The sequence below is a fragment of the Labrus bergylta genome, chromosome 2, assembly GCF_963930695.1.
Source record: "Labrus bergylta chromosome 2, fLabBer1.1, whole genome shotgun sequence".
In the NCBI taxonomy this organism is placed as follows: Eukaryota; Metazoa; Chordata; class Actinopteri; order Labriformes; family Labridae; genus Labrus; species Labrus bergylta.
The window spans coordinates 4,641,184-4,654,232 of NC_089196.1; the positions used below are offsets into that span (position 1 = coordinate 4,641,184).

The window sequence follows — 13,049 nt, forward strand, 5'->3', positions numbered from 1 at the left end:
GTGTGTGTGTGTGTGTGTGTGTGTGTGTGTGTGAGAGAGAGAGAGAGAGAGAGAGAGAGAGAGAGAGAGAGAGAGAGAGAGAGGCTGCTAGTTTACAGGCAGCAGTGTGTAGGCTGGAGAGGAACCAACCAGCAGCATCTAATGCAGAGCAGCTGTCTGTCTCCTGGGTTACACAAGCCCACTGTCTGCTGGCAACCATAAAGTGTACAGCTGGACCTACTCCGAGCAGTACACACACACACACACACACACACACACACACACACACACACACACACACACACAAATACATGGACGGACATGGACACACTACCCATCGCTCCTCTGCTATCCCGTCAGATGAAAACTCAGCTGCCCTAATGCAACAAGAATAATTCAGTAGCTCATCATAGACTTCCATCTCTGCACACATCACGATCTTTTTTTTTTTTTTTTACCAGCTCTATTAAAAAAGGAAATTGCCAACAAGAGGGAAAACTTTCACAGTAAAACATAATTGGCATCCAGGTGCATGCAGTAAAGAGCAACATTCAAAGCAGTCTGTTAGGCTTGTTAAACATGAGGATGAATTCAATTGGCTGCATTGATGAATGGAGATGATGGTTTAATTGAAATCTGCCCACATTCTTCACTGAAGGTGAGAAAATGGCATCCAGCTCGGTCACAGACAGTGGATCAACCAGGAAACCCTCAGATGATTAACTGATTATTTAATTAATTAGATTCGGTCATTAAGCAAAAATGTCAAATGTCAGGGTTTGTCCTGTTTCTATCTTTCAAATTCAGTAATTAGAGTTTTTCCACCATTTTCTTTTAACATTTTGCCGCCTAAACAATCACTACACGGCAGAAAACTGCGAATGTATGTACAGCTAAGTTATGGACCAACAGTGCATTTCATAAAAGATTACTTGAGCAGAAAATTATTTGCATAAAAAGTTTTAATATCAATTCAAATAAGTGGAGAGAAGGCTCAGAATATGTGGTTAATAAGTTCTTGAGCTCTTAATAATTCAATTGTCTCTGATGTCTTAATTGGATAAAGCAATTGGCTCATTCATTCTGCTTCCATTCACACTCTCCGGTGACATGCAGGTAAAGAAAGTGACTTACCTCACACACAATGCTCAGAGCGTTCCCACTGATTAATAAAAAAAAAAAGAACCAGGAGCAGTGTTGAAGAGAGAGAGAGCCTCGTCAGCCAGCCCTGACAAATGTTCTCACCAGTGTGTGTCTCTCAGAGCGCTGACAGCTCTGTCATCTTCCCTCTCCTCTCTGTTCTCTTAGAGTGTTTACTCGAGCCTACCTAGAGAGCCGGCTGATGTTGTGCAGCCAGTGAGAAGAGACAGAGAGAGAGAGAGAGAGAGAGAGAGAGAGAGAGCGAGCGAGGAGGAGGAGAGGGTGAAACTGGCGGAGGTAGAGAGACGAAGAGCAGCAGTAGAGAGAGAGAGGAAAGAAGGGGGAGAGTGAGTGAAAGAGAGAATTCCCTTTCTCTTAAACAGTAGACCCTCTGCGGTCAGACTCCACTCCCACCTACTGCTCTCTTAAATGCCCCCCACCCATTCACCCTCTCCACAGCATTGTAACTGAAAGCAAAGGAGCTGAAACGGGACGCCTCAAGGCTGGAAAGAAAGAGAGAGGGTGACTGAGAGAAAGAGAGTAGGAAGGGGAAATGGGGAGGGGGGGCGCTGATGGAGGGGGGGGTTGTTGGACCATTAGCAGCAAATTTCAGCAGGCAAGCCAATGGAAAACAAGATATGAATGAGCAGTGTCTGCATTAACATAGCATTAAAGAACTTGAAAGCAAGAAGTAATCAAGGACCAACTCTGCTTTATCTCTGAGACTGATGAGATTACAGATCCATGTAAAAACACAACAATATAAATGTAATTTAAAAAATGGCGTTCTGAACATGTTAAGTGGAAAGAAAAACAAAAGTCTTATCATTTTGAGCTTTCAGTAATAGCCTCTTTTTGTTGTTTTTGTACAGAAACTAAATCACACCTGAAAGTGACTTTGTGATAAAAACACCACAAAATTCGACTTAACAGTTCTCAAGACTTAATTTAGCGCCTTGTGCGATTCAGGCAGATACAGAGAGATACACATTGGTCAAAGGTTTTGTTTGAAGCTAACGTGACAGCTCGTTTCAAGGTTTGTTTTTCAGAAACTCCGATCAATAACTCTTAAGGCTAATGGTCCAGTATAGTTAATCTACATGTTGGTATGCCTGCATGTGGGCACACTTTTTTAGTTTTAAAGTTCATCCAAATGATTAATTTGTATCACCGCTTGTCTCCTTATTTCAATTACTTTGTGTATGATCCCAGTCCCACTACTAACTGGCTGTGAGATGAGTTGACTGACACGCGAGTAAGCTAGCATGTTAGTTTCTAATTTCACTTTTTCCTCAGAAAGGTCACCAACCGTTTGAAGAGGATGCAGAGCGCACTAAACGGTCAGTCGTGTTTGCACACTGACTCTAAAACTTTCATCCATCATTATGTTTTTTGGGGAAAAGGTTTCTAAAATGGTTTTCTGAACCAAAGATGCGAGACCAAAATGAAAGTTGGGTAAAAAGTTAAGTTGCTCTTTGTTAAGGCTTGACGTTAATCTGTGGGCCTTATTGGCCTGTACCCACCCATTTATGCAATTTGCCCACCCTACACTTCACTGCCCTTACTTAAACTTCATATTTGATATCTTTGAGTGCAACTGAACACCTTAAAGCAGTTACCCTTTTAAAATGAGGTTAAGACGTCATCATAATGCCTTGTGTCAAGTCTTGACCATTTTACACGACCCAGGCTAAATGGACTAGCATTGGCTGCACACATGCCTTACATGTTTCTCCACACTCTATGGCTGTCCACCATTCCTTCATCGAACTCATCCACAGTGACTGTCACTGCTTCTGGTGAGAGAGTAACGTCTAATGACATAACAATAGTATTATTTCCTGTTGGGACTAGAAAAAACAACGAAGGAAGGACACGAGGTGGTGCTGAATGTTCTTGCATCACAAGTCAACTTAGTTCACACATGGACGATCTCTCTCCTTCACAGCTATCAATATAAACAAATTATAATCCACAAAGCTCATCAAAATGAAAGCTTAATTATTGGTATAATAATAATAATGAAAGGTCACATATTATGTAAAATACATAATATGTGTTTATCTAATACTAATATGTCCCTGATCTGTCTACAAACCCCCCAATTATGAGAAAAGTCCAATCCTCTCCGTCTTTTGCCTGCTCCACTTTTCAGAAAATGTGTGCTCAAACTGGCCGTTTGGAGATTTTCCCTTCATGACATCACAAAGGGCAGTAACCCCTCCCCCAGGTGGGTGACACTCCCACAGCTAGGTGTTTGTTCTGCCCTCTGAGTCGGCCTTCTTCCCGTAAACAATAGGACATGGAGCGAGAAAGCACGAGCCACCCAAGCCCTTCCAGTGGTCCAACACAGTTCATTTACATTTAAAGTTACAGACACAGAAACAGCCTGTTCTGAGCGGGGCTGAAATAGAGGGGTTTATAGACATAATCAAATACAGGATCAGAGTGGATTTAGAACAAGAAACTTCACATACATGTTTTGGGGAGCTGTGAGACTTATTAAGATTGGTTGAAAAGGAGGAGAATATGTGACCTTTAATATTGGTCTTAACCATTCAAGGCAAAAAATGAACAGGATATTATTTTTGCTTTGGTCAATTAGCCGCATGCTTTATTTGTGCATAATGAGGTGAGAAGAAAACTGCTTTAGTATCCTAAATGTTTAGAGGAATATTGAGCAAGTTCTTTTATAGTATAGAATATAAAATCATGATCTTTGCACTCAGTGTCTGTTCTTTTTTTTGTCTCAAATTGCTGTAATCATGTTTGCACACTGACTGTTCTTACTTCGAACAAACTACCAGCTGCTGTTTAGGATCAATTGCTATGTGAAAATTGGTGTTTCTCCTTTTAAAGGAGGATTTATTATACTCACTTTCACCATTAATAACGTCAGTCTGGGACACTTATTGAGAAGCGTTGCGAGATGTGCAGCTAAAAAACCTCCTTATTGATCTTATAGCGGCGTCAGTAAAATCCGTAATTTCAGCCTTTGCCTGAAACTTTCAGCTTCGGGCCCCCCTCCTCACATGCCCACTTTCCTCTGATTGGCCAGCTCTGTTTCCAGTCGCAGGGAAATTTGAGTGAACTTTCAGGTGGGCATGTCCAACAACTTATCTCCCTGCTTTGGTCTAATACATAAGCAGAACTGGATGTATTAGATTAACTGGATATGCATTTAGAATAAGCCCATGTATTGTTTAAATCAGACAAAAAAATGGACTTTGACTTTATATGTAAACCTGTTTGCCTGACTGAAATCGAATTTAGTCAAATTTCTCAGTTCGACTAACACACCTAGAAAATACAGTCGGTGATCCATTTACACTTACATCTATGCGTCTCAATTGGACCCAAATTGGTCTAGAAGTTCTGTGCATGCTCTACTGTCACCGTGCCGGGCTTTAACCCTAACCCGAAGTGGAACAACATAAAGCTGTAACATAGCAGAAGTTGCACTGTTGTCCAAAAGCAAAGTGAAGAGTGTACGAAACTAACAGAGCTGTAAAGTTGTCCCAGATGAAGGTCCAATAGTAACCATCAGAAAAGAAGCATATCGCCATTTATTGTATTGGAGGTGAACATACTTTTGTTTATATATCGATTCTCCCCTGGTGCTGGTATTCTGGGAAAAGGACAGTAGTCCAGTTTAAAGGCCTAACCGAGCCTTCACTGTGCATGTTAATGTACTGATTGGAAATCATCCCTAAAGACACACACAATCAAATAGTTGTAGCAACCAATACTCATCACCATTTTCTCAATTTGTCTGCCTGACAGAAAATAGTCAGTTCAACATATAAGATGATCATGTATTAGGTGTATAGTGGTCTTTAAGTAACAGGCTCATCTGTTTAACTGCTCAGGCAGCGACCACCAAGAAGCGTCATGGCACAGACGATCAAACAGTTGTGTCATAACCACCTCTATACTAGAGATAGCTCGGGGAAGCAAATGCACTGGTTGCAATTAGCAGCCGTTGTGCACTCAAGAATATGATGTAAACAGTCAGGACGGCCTCAAATAAACACACAAACAAAGAGCTCAGGAGCCTCCTGTTCCATATGGCTCATATCGACCCCAAGTTCTGAGGGGGAAAAAACACTGACTTCAAAGGGCAGAGAAACACTCATCAAAAGATCCTCAATGGGAGCCAGCCAGGAGGATGGTGTGACACTCATTAAGTCAGAAGATGACCCCTCGCACTGATCATACAGGGCTGACTGGTGGTGGAAGATGGTGGGGAATGATAAAGTCCTTCACAATCACACCTTTTCTTTTATGTATGATACCTTTGAGCCAACATTGAAAGGTGCAGATGGTATGGCTGATACATGCCCGGATAAACTTGTCATTTTTAAGCTGCATATATTTTTCTTTGTCAAACATTTGAGGAAAACCCTTAAAGGAAACGTGATTTTCCACCCTTTGCCACTCAGTATGAGGATGTGAGTGAAGCTCCAAAGTGAACATCTGAAGGGTGTGTGCTGAGGGTTTTGTCTAGAAGACGAAGAGAAGCCGAGCAGAGGATTCTCATCTTGTCGCTGAGAGCTGGTAGCTAGTCAGGCAGAAAAGATCCTCTCTAATCCTATACACAGCACAATGGCACATATGTAGCACGGCTATCGGGCGATAAAAAGCAAATTCAATGACTTGAGGGGCCTTAAATTCATTTTCATCCGTGCTCCCCAGGGAGAGGGAGGAAATCTATACAGTCTGGGGGCACAGCTCTTTTTTTAATGACTCCTGGCTGTAATGATATCATTTAGATGAGATGATGGGTTGAAAGCTTGGCTATGTATAGCACCTGTTTTAAATGACTGTAAAGGCAGATTCCCTGCATCCCCTCCATCTGTTCCTCTTCTCACCTTCTTGTCACACTCTTTCTCTCCCTTTCCTTCCTTCACAGCCTCGCCAGGTTTTCGCAGAGAATTGCTGTGGGAGTTCTCCCGCCTCCCTGTTTGCAAAAGCGTACCTGTTCACCAACTTTCAGAGCAAGTGAACTGAGCAGGTTTGATTTCCCAGATGACATCCGTACGTGCATCCTCGCCTGTCATCCAATTTCTGCCGCTCCGGAACCAGACGTCTGCTTGAGGGAGCCCATTTTATTTCCATTAGAGCAACAACAATGTTCACTTTTATCGACTGTCATTTTAACATATACACCGGTGGAGACATTTGCTACAATAATATGCCAGGCAAAAAGAGAGAAGTACCTGCTACTTGCTCTGAATGGTACAGCACTGGTATTGTATGAGATTGGAAATAACACCGGGTATTGAAAGACCAGCTTTTTCTTTTCTCTTTAAATGTGGTTTCAGTGAAACATTCCTATTTCAAATCCAGTTTATGAGCAGCAAAAAGTGCTATGAAATTAATTATGACACCAAACAGAGCAACTTAATCGCGGCTTTGGTATTCACAGTGTATCACACACAGCTGCAAAACTTCATCTAGTGGTAGCAAGAGGAAAAGTGAGGCAAAGGTTGCCTGGAGGGCTTATAATAAGGTCTTCTTGCCACTGTGTAATTGGTGGCGTCTCACTTGAAGGAAAGGGAAGGGACTCGGTGGGAAGAGAGACAACTACTGTCAATGACAGGGAGACCTAATTATACTATGGAGCCCCTGCAGCCATGAAGGATGTCAAAGCGGGCAGCAATAAGGAAGGCACACCACCCGCGATGGGTGTGTGTAAGCTCGCAGGTGACCTGGAAAGACCTGTTTACCTCATTAAAAATGAATCACAAGGTAATAAGGGCCCCGCTCCTATTCCACCCCCCACCCTCCCAAAGTCTGTCCTTCATCCATTATGCAGCAGTGAGGTGGGACAGTGTGGGTTAAGTCCTCAGGGAGGGTCACTTGGCCAGAGACCTGCTCTACCTCCTCCTCCCTCAACATCTGAAGCCCCCGCCTCTGTAATGCAATAATAATAGAATAAAATAGTGATAGGAAGTATAATGTGTGTGATGCACACTGAGGTTGTGAGTCCAAGTCGAGGCTGCCTTCAGTAAAAAGCCACAATAAGTTAAACAAGAGAGAAATTGCCTATTAGCAGTGATCCATAATTCATAACTCAGGGAAAAGACGGGCCCGGCAGAAGCTTTCATGAGACCTGAGGCACAGAGACGCCAAGCGTTTGTTTAGCTTTTCTAGCATGTGTTTGAATAGCAATATGCATGGTGTTTGTAAAAGAGATTGTCTCGTCTAATAGGGATTGTTTAGAGGTCATAGACCTGAAGTCTGGAGGTCACTTGTTAGGATATCTGTGTTACATTTTTTTTAGAAACAAATGTATTTTCTCTGTAGAGTGAGACATCTGTACCATAGACTTTATCAAACATGGAAGCAATCTCATTGATGTCTGCCATTGGTTTCTGAAGAGGAATTTTTAAAGCGCAATGACGGAGCACCACCGCCATTACATCATTTTTTTTAACTTTGGCTCAGAGGAGTCCATAAAATCCACCAGAGATGGTTCTGTATCCTTTCATCGTACTGTCTTTGGGCAGTCAGCTTCCTGTGTGAAAGTAACAACTGAGTGGTCTCATTCTGACAGACAATATGAAGAATGTAATTATAAAAAACATTCTAAAGAATTCTGCTGAAAGACGCTCAAATCTGTAACCACTCATCTTATATCACTGCATGTGTGTGTGTGTGTGTGTGTGTGTGTGTGTGTGTGTGTGTGTGTGTGTGTGTGTGTGTGTGTGTGTGTTAGGTGCACTAACCGCTAGGCTAGCATCGCCCCAACCATGTGATGTTTTATTTGTGACCTGTCAAGGGACTGCAGATGTAAACTAGCTCTGGTACAATCATCAAATGGCAGCATTTATGTTTAATACTGTACCTGGTCACTTTACAAATAAATTAAATTAAATCAAATGAATCATGCCTGAAGAAGCCAAATTCAGTGCAACTGACAGCCAGTCTTAAACAGATGACAGACTGGATAAAGAACAAAACTCCTCCTTAAACTACAAGCAGTCATTTTAATGTTTGGGTTATAGAATACATGACTCATCAGGATGATGCATGTAAACACGCTGTGTCGATGTATTTCACCTTTGAAGAAAGTCAGTCAAGCTGTCCCGCTCTGTCTCCAGTTAATAACAAGCCGGGCTGAACACAGTCTGAAACGTGCTCAGAAAAGAGAGAAAATGACTATATTTGCAAATGTGGAATGAGATTCTCTGCACAGTGTGGCCTGAAAATAAATAGTTTACTTTCTATTTCTCAAAACTGCGATGTTCGGAGCATGCAAGGGCACTCATTGTTCAGACCACACACAGTCACAACTGCTGTCCATCTGCATTAATGGCCAATAAATGTCCTCAGCGCAGCGTCAGCACCTTGTTTCTGTGCTGTGGTCCCTGACCTTTGACCCTACAAACATTCTCCCACAAACCTTTTGTGTCGCTACAGTTGGCACCCTCTTCCACTGACTCCGGCTGCGTTTGACAGCTGCTTCAGTCACCCAAGCTAACACTGCTCATTAGAAACTGTCAGACATGATGACATGAATATAACCCAGGTCTTCAGACTGTATCCTGATATACAAGCCGGTCTAGGGTGAACAGGTGTGCCGATTAGTGCATGACTGTACAGCATTTTTTTGTCTGATCCTACGTCTCGTAAATGCTTTTCATGTCATTTCAATGATTATTATTATACAGTAAAGATGAAGTCAAGTCAAGTCAAACTTTATTTATATTTCACATTTCATACACAAGGAAACACAAAGTCATTGGAATCACAAATGTTCAGCTCAAGTGGGAGGTTGCAGAAAATCTGCTGATGTAATCGGATCTTAACAGATAAGACAATGTGGGTTGTTTATTAATATAATAGTTTAAAGTTTTTTTTGTTTTTTATCGTGTCATACATTAAACAATAATTCTCTTAAGTCATCATATTTTGCAAATAGTCCAAAATAAAATTTGACTCTGTTTCCACTTTATCAAAATCACACAACTCACAAAGCTGTTTTCACATATACACTATCTAGATCATTTCAGGAGGAATGCTCCTGATATTCTCCTGACCTGGCTGTCCACACATGCAGCCGTTAAATTACGTGCACAGAGATCATAGCGGTCGCAAGCAGACACTCAAGCCATGTCACAGGAAACGTCTCTCCCCCTCCTATTGGCTAGAGGTGAATTCTCCGGATAATATCCTGCTGCGTTCTCGCTCGTTAAGATACTAGGGGTCTGGCAGGAGAAACTCCGGGTGACATACGAGTGAAAAATGCGGCTGTTTGCGTTCACACATGCAGCTCCTCCTGGAAATATCAGGAGCTTTTCAGGAGTTTCCTGCAAGTCTGAAAGCCCTTTGTCTGTTTTCTTGTGGGATATTTTTGAATCGACCGACCTCAGCGGCCAGAGGAAGAATAACAGATCTTAATGAACTGTGCCACTGAGGATCTTTGTCTAACAACGTGTCACATATAACTGAGGCTTAAAGTTCTGTGTGATCTGCTCATATGTCCTTAGTTCTGGTTTAGAAACAGGATAGATATGAGAGGGATGAGCCTCTGAAGCAGTAGGAGAAGCAATTATTTTGCTGGTTTATTGTAAAGCTTTTTATTTCGCTCATTAGTTTTTCAGTGTTGTTGAAACGATCAAATGTTCAGACACTTGTCATGCCTGACTTCTCTGGGAATTCATTTCATTCACTGGTAATTGCTGAATTTTCTTTTAGATTGCTTTAAGATAAAAGGGAACTTTAGGGTAGAGAACTGTTTAATATGAAAAATAGCTGCACCATGCTGTAGGATGCTATTTAGTTATTGGTGGGTTGTAATACCCTGCAGACCCAGATTTCGAATGAGCCAAGTTATCTCTAGAAAGCCCTCATTTTCAGCTCACAATTCTGCACGCCTCATTTCTACATAGATCATGTATCATCCCACATCACTTTTTTTAAAAATTTTGTAATATGTAACAGCATGTATGCCTCCTGAGACTCGGTCCTTATCTCTTCTATTTTAAGCTGCAGAGCAGCCCCTATAGAACAGTATGGCAGATCCCACCCGTTGTCTCCTAGCTGAACCCCAGCTCATATTTAACACCACACAGGTGGAGACAGAGACACAGCTACTGCATATGTCAGCCTGAATTGCTTTGTAGATTACCATGTCGGGGAGTTCAGAGTATTTCTACAAGCCTATAAAGCCTGAGCTACAGTAATATAGCTTATGGTTTAACTATGATGTGATTTGTGCCACACACCATAACAGCATAAGCTGCAGGATTCAATCTGACAACAAGGATCCAGGGTTGATATTTCACTATCACAAGCAAGTTGCTCCGCTGCAGAAAAAAGGATTTAAAGTCTTGTATCTTGCTTCCTCAGCACACTGACACAGAGCGCAAACACTCATCACTGTTTGCCATGGTGGCCCTGAGAGCTTGACACTGAGATTTTATATTTAGGAAAAAAAACACGTCTAAATAGACAAGTCACAAGAAATGTAAAGATTATCTTCTTCAAGTTGACAAGTCAGCATTTCTAAAAGAGCACAGCAGAAATGTTTGTTTCACGATGCAGCTGCAGTTTCAAAAAGATGCAAAAAAACTAAACATCTGTACACTACTGCTTGATCAGAATAGGATATAAGATAGGATATATATACAGAGTGCGAAAAGGCTGGATTAGGTCCCGTGATTGTCCATAGGTGTCTTTTGGGTATATCATGAATCCAACCAACCACTGGTGGCTCATGTAACGTCTCTCCTTTCATTGTGCACATGAACACACACTGTGTGAATTATGTGACATATGTTGACGGGAGACTGAAGTTACATTTCGCCGAATCATTCCCACAACACCAGTGCCTTCTCAAATTAAAGGCAGGGTCGGTAATTTTCAAAAAACTAGCATGATTTTGAAAGTAGCATTCCCTCAGTGCTCCGTCTACACCCACCCCCTCCCCTCTGTGCTCCCTCAAAAGCCACACCCCTCACTTACATGTACATGCGCTGTTGCTCCAGAAGTGGACCTCAGCTCATCTCTTTCATTGTGTAGAAACTACGTCGTCTCATGTCTCATTCAGCGGTAAGTAAACATTTAACTCGATCATAATACATGTAAAAAAAGTGACTATTTTACTACTCACAACAGCCAACGATAAACTCACAGTATCAACTCCGTCATCGGTGACACACTTTGAGCGTTGGCTAGTGTACACAAGGGTTAGAGAGCAAGCAGGGAGACAGGGAGGTTCATGATTGGTTCATCAGATTGGTACCTCGTGGCAGACATTGGTCAAAGTTTTTACAGGCTTACAACTGATACAGATGATGGATTTTCTTTGTTCCCTTTTCAAAATTATTAATTTCTGTCAGGACCTAAAGACAATTTCAACCCAAATCTTAAAAAGTAAATCAGGAGAAAATGACCAACCCTGCCTTTAATCATTGAACTGTCAATACATGCCGACAGGTTTTGACATGATCTAAGTTCATATGCTCTGTGTCCTGAATATCAAAAAGACATATGAGTACATGTTGGACAGAGGACTGTCTGTTTTAATATCTGTGGGCACGATTGTCGGTGGCACTCATATTTTTGAGTTCATTAACAATTCCAACTTTCTGTTGCATGAGAGCATGTGTGTGTGTGTGCTTCTAGACTGAACGTGCTTTGGAGTAAGCGTGGATGGTGGAGAGCTTGTTATCGGTCACTCTGTCTTGGCTGACATTAAAAACTCAATTTGAATGTATCAGCAAATGCAAAATTGTATATAAGTGAGCGATGGGATCGCTGCTGTGCCTCCCTGTGCGTGTAGGGGGTAGAGTGGAATCTGTGAACTCATACATGTCTGCCTATCTTTCTTATATGTGCCTTCTAAAAAGCAGAAACGCACTGTGACATACTTGTTGCTTTCTGCATCCTCAAGATATGGATGTGCCACCTGTGCACCTCAATTCTTTTTTTCAACTTTTTTTATTTCATTCTTTGGCACAGTACAGAATAAGGAAATACCATTAAATAATAATAATAATAATAATAAATAAAAAAGTAAAGTGAAGTCAATTTCTTTGTCTCATTCCAGTCCATTTCATGAAAAGAAATGGCATAGTCAATAGTCATTATCATAGTACTGAATTCATAACATCAATGTCATTGTACTCATCGCATACTACAGTATCTAAGTACTCATTACTGACCCTGTTATAAAGGAAGTACAGGTAGTATAAGAGAATGTGCTAACATTTGCTTTTTGCACAATCGTGAGCGCTGGCTGAGAAGCGACAACAGCTTCAGGCGGAAAATCGGAAAGCTACCTTCACTGCAGGCTAAGAAGCTTAGAGCCGGGTGGAAGAGAGCGCCCTTTAAATTCAGAACAAGTTCTTATTCAGGCTAAGTTAACACAACTAAATACCTCTGGTTTCATCTGCGTTTGGTATGAAGCGCTTTAAGGCAGACAGTCTGAAGGTTGCCCATCCCTTCATTTGTGCCACTTACTGCTGAGTGATGAGAAAAGGCTTTCATGTTTAGGGCAGCAGAATATATTTTTAACTGAAAAACTTGAGTTTAAAATATGAGCTGAATGACACACAAATAAGCTAAATGAACATTCTTTGTTTTATATCTATTTATTCTAAACTTATATCCAAACTGCTGTTATCTTTGTAGGTGATTAAGTATTAGTTTAGATTAGTAGTGATTAAGGTGATCAAATACTCCCAGGGCAGGGGTCAAGTCAGGATAACCTGTGCATACACAATTGAGACATAGGGCAACAATGTGTGGTTAACAGCATTACTATAACAAACTAATCAAACATGCAATACCTGCTAACCTACTTCAAATACATTCACTACTCCTCCTGTATGTGTGGCAATAGTTTTTTATTTGCAACAAACCCTGCAATACATATACTGTCGAACTATTTAACCGCTCAACATGGCCCGTCCCTTATG

The 13,049-nt window shown here is 41.4% G+C and overlaps 1 protein-coding gene across 3 annotated transcripts in view; it reads right to left on the reverse strand.

The window, feature by feature from the left end:
* tncb (tenascin Cb) overlaps positions 1-1,511 on the reverse strand; it is a 52,629-nt gene extending 51,118 nt beyond the window's left edge. The window contains exon 1 of one of the 3 annotated variants that reach the window (XM_065963016.1): positions 1,114-1,511. The gene's annotated coding sequence lies outside the window, so the exon portion shown is untranslated. The remainder of the gene's footprint in view (positions 1-1,113) is intronic. The other 2 variants (XM_065963019.1, XM_065963022.1) reach the window with 2 other exon arrangements.
* Between the last annotated feature and the right edge of the window lie 11,538 nt (positions 1,512-13,049).